The 3,753-nt window shown below is 49.3% G+C and overlaps 1 pseudogene; it reads right to left on the bottom strand.

The window, feature by feature from the left end:
• Positions 1-1,561: 1,561 nt before the first annotated feature.
• On the bottom strand, positions 1,562-2,587 carry LOC101561560 (annotated as a pseudogene).
• Positions 2,588-3,753: the final 1,166 nt, after the last annotated feature.

Raw genomic sequence — 3,753 nt, 5'->3', positions numbered from 1 at the left:
GCTGCCACTGAGGCCCTTTGCCTTTAATCAGCAAAGTCACAATATTGGTACAAAATGGGTAAACTGCATTCAACAAACAGGGTTATAAGAACAAGTGCTTGGAGGCTGGGGAGATAGCTCAGTAGAATAAGCGCTTCCCCGGCAAGCACAAGGGCCTGTGTTCAATCCCCAGTTCCACAAAAAAAAACAAAAAAAGAACAAGTGCTTGGGCTGGGCAGATAGCTCAGCTATCTAAATGCCTGCCTGGCAAGTGCCAGGACTCAGGTTTGATCCCTGGTACCACATGTTTTTCTGGCCCTAGAACCCCAGGCACGCTGTGCCAGCCACCCAAGCCAAGTGTGGTGGTGCATACCTGTAGTCCCAATGCTGGGGAGACTGAGACAAGAGAATCACTATGAATTCAAGCTGCTTGATGAGACCCTGTACTAAATAAATAATTTTTTCAAAGAAGAACAGGTGCTTAACTACTGCTGAACCTGTAGGGAATACTGATCACATTGCAAAGGTATCTGGGGGAAGAGTGGCTCGGATGTTCTGGTCACCATCCGGCCACAGGATGCCTATCTGGTGCTGATGCTGATCCCTTAGGGAGACACATCTGTCTGACCACTGCATCTTTTATCTTTTTTTTTTTCCTTTTCCAGATTTTATTTTAAAGTTTTAAAATTACAACGACAGCAAATTTCTTCCAGCACAAGTAACACGTTTTAAAAAGGCAGGGGTGGGGTGGCACAAGTGCGCGATTTTTCATATTAAAAATAAGACAGACAACTGTACAGGTTTTTTTCTCCCAGATCCCGATGTAAACCCTAAGTAGTAGCCCTAGGTATGCATATATACAAATATACACTCATGCACATAGATCTAGCTCTATAACTATGTAGCAAATTCCAAATTAACTGCAGTGTGTCTTACCGGCCACTCCCTGCCCCTCCCCCTCCCCTCTACATCTACTTAAAAAAAAAGACTCAAAAGTAAAAAGAAGTCGGGAGGTTTTTAAGCAGCTGGTGGTGGGACTAGAGCCCCACCAGACCAAGCAAAGCCACGTCTTTAGAGAAGGAACAAAACACAGAGAAATAAAAAGTCATCCCAAGGCGATAACAATCCATCAAATTGTATAGAAAAAACCCAAGTTTCAACAGGGCACACTGAGGCACTTGGCTGACTCCCCATCCTTCCCCCAAAGTTTCCGCTCCCATTAAGAGACTTCACTGAGGCCACAGAGCCCCCTCCCCCATGGCTGATTTCTAGCTGACAGTGAAAAGCTAGTTTCTCCAAGCAGCTGTGACTTGTCCCCCTCCTCTTCCCTAAGACAATAGGGAGGCCAGAAGGGCACGCAGACCGATGAGAGAAGGACCTGGCCTCGGACCCCCTGCTGCTCTCCTCCCTCCCCCAAATAAAGATTGCGAAATTCTCACAGGGGTGCCCAACTTAAAAAACAAAACAAAACACCTTAAAGACACTCCTACAGACCTTTACAATAAATTCTTGGGCTCCCTTCTTTAGGAGGACAAACTGCTGAGCCTGTTCTCTCTGTCTCCATCTACCCTCCTAACAACCCCCCTAACACGACACACACCCCACCCAAACCCGAACCCCATTAAGATTAACAGCGAATCAACAAAACAAAATATAGGTACATCCTCATCGTTACAGAGATGAGATTTGTTGGTGCGGTCCTTGCACAACTGGAAGGAAAAAGCAATTATTCCACAATCTCCGAGGAATCCAAAGTCTGTCTCTTATAAAGTCAGAACAAACGGGGCAAAAGGTTGCAAAGAATCAAGGAAGAAAGGAAAAAAGTATTTACAGAGTGAGAGTGGAGTATCCGTGAGAAAAGGCTTCCTCGTCACTTCTTCTTGCCGGCCCTCTTGGCACTGGACTTGGCTTTGGGCTTCACCGGTTTGGCCTTCTTGGGCTTGGATGCCTTGACTGGCTTGGCCTTGACAACCTTGCGTTTTTTTGGCTTTCTTGGGTGTGGCAGCCGCCTTTTTCTTGGCCTTCTTGACTGGGGTAGCTTTAGGTTTCTTGCTTGGGGCTTTGGAGGCAGCCTTCTTGGGCTTGGCTGCCTTCTTTGGCGTGGCCACCTTCTTGACCTCCCTCTGGGTCTTCTTCTTTTTTTTTTTTTTTCGGAACCGGGGATTGAACTCAGGCCCTTGCACTTGCCAGGGAAGTGCTTATTCCACTGAGCCATCTCCCCGCCCCTAACCATCTCTCCAGCCCCTTCTTGGTCTTCTTGAAGGCCACTGCCCTCTTGGGCTCTTGCTCTTGGCCAGCCGGAAGGACCCAGAGGCACCCACCCCTTTGGTTTGCTTGAGGACCCCATTGGTCACCAGACGCTTGATGAACAACTTGATCTGGGAGTCAGCGTTCTCACCCACCTTGTAGTGGCTCTTGATGTACTTCTGGATGGACTGGCCTGAGGAGCCAGCGCTGTTCTTCTCGGCCTGGATGGCAGCCACGATCATGTCCGAACACTTGGGGTGGTCTGTGGACTTCTTAGAGCCCTTGGCCCGCTTGGGCTTGGCCGCAGGGGCGGACGTGGAGTTCTCGGTCATGGTGGCCTGCCTGGTCCGGTTGCTGAAGGCGCCTTCTCAAGGGCCAGCCCTTGGAGGGATCTGCTCTCGGCCCTCTAGCTACCAGCCCAGCGGGAATCTGGCCGTCAGGGATGCAGGGGAAGAGCCGCTGCAGCTTCCACCGGTGCAGGTCGCAGGAGGGCTTGCTGGGCCGGCTCTGCATGGCCCAGCACCACCGGCCTGCCCGCTCAGTCCCACCGCCTAGCTCCCTCTCTGCCTCCGCCTCCTCCACCTCCCCTTTCCCAGCTCCAAGTCTCCGCATCTTTTATCTTGAGGCTGGTCTTCTTCAGATGCACCCTCAGCCACAATTTTTTTTTTTTTTTTTCTGAACCAGGGATTGAACTCAGGCCCTTGCACTTCCCAGGAAAGCACTTATTCTACTGAGCCATCTCCCTGGCCCCTTGGCCACAATTCTGATGTCTTCATTTTCTGCTGACTTCCTTCACAGCCCTGTCCCCCTCTGACTATACATTAATTTCTATCTAACTTAGCTGCCTGCAATACCTTAAGCTGTATGTGACTGCCTCCCTTTCTATTCCTACCTCCAAAAGATGTCACTCCTGGAAACCAGCTGGCAGTTATAGGTATAAACTCTTCTGTACTATTGGGATTTCAGCAGAGAGAACTAATGTGGTGTTCTTTCCCATGAGGGTCAAATAACAAAAGAACAGCAGCCTCTAAAGCTGACAACTTGGAAGCTTCAGGTCTTGGGAGGAGCTAGCTAGTGAGTAAAACAGATAGAGCTAGCCAGGCTTGGTGGTGGTGCATGCCTATGATCCCAGCACTTGAGAGGCTGAGGCAGAAGGATCGAAAGTTCTAGCCTAGCCTGGGCAATTTAGTGACTTAGTAAATTCAGTCTCAAAATACAAACATACATATACAAAGACTGCGGTAGTAGCTCAACGGGAATACCCTGCGTTCAATCCCCAGTGCAAAAACAAAAACGTGTACACTACTTCTGTAATCAGCTGATGAGTTTCTTTTTTCACAATAGGACATGAAAGACTCAAAGGGCTAAACTGTCCCTTCCAGTCAGGAATGGTGTAGTGACACCAGAAAAGAAACAGGAAGCCTTTAGGCGACTAAGCAGGAAAGTGACACACTGCCTTGCGGGCGCACTGCCTTCGCAAGCTTCTAGGTAGAAGGGCAGGCTATCTGTCCTGTCCGAGAAGAGCAA

The sequence above is a fragment of the Octodon degus genome, unplaced genomic scaffold (genome assembly GCF_000260255.1).
Source record: "Octodon degus isolate 3935 unplaced genomic scaffold, OctDeg1.0 scaffold00004, whole genome shotgun sequence".
In the NCBI taxonomy this organism is placed as follows: domain Eukaryota; kingdom Metazoa; phylum Chordata; class Mammalia; order Rodentia; family Octodontidae; genus Octodon; species Octodon degus.
The sequence above is the reverse complement of the archived record's forward strand: the minus strand, read 5'-3'. Positions and strand labels throughout refer to the sequence as shown.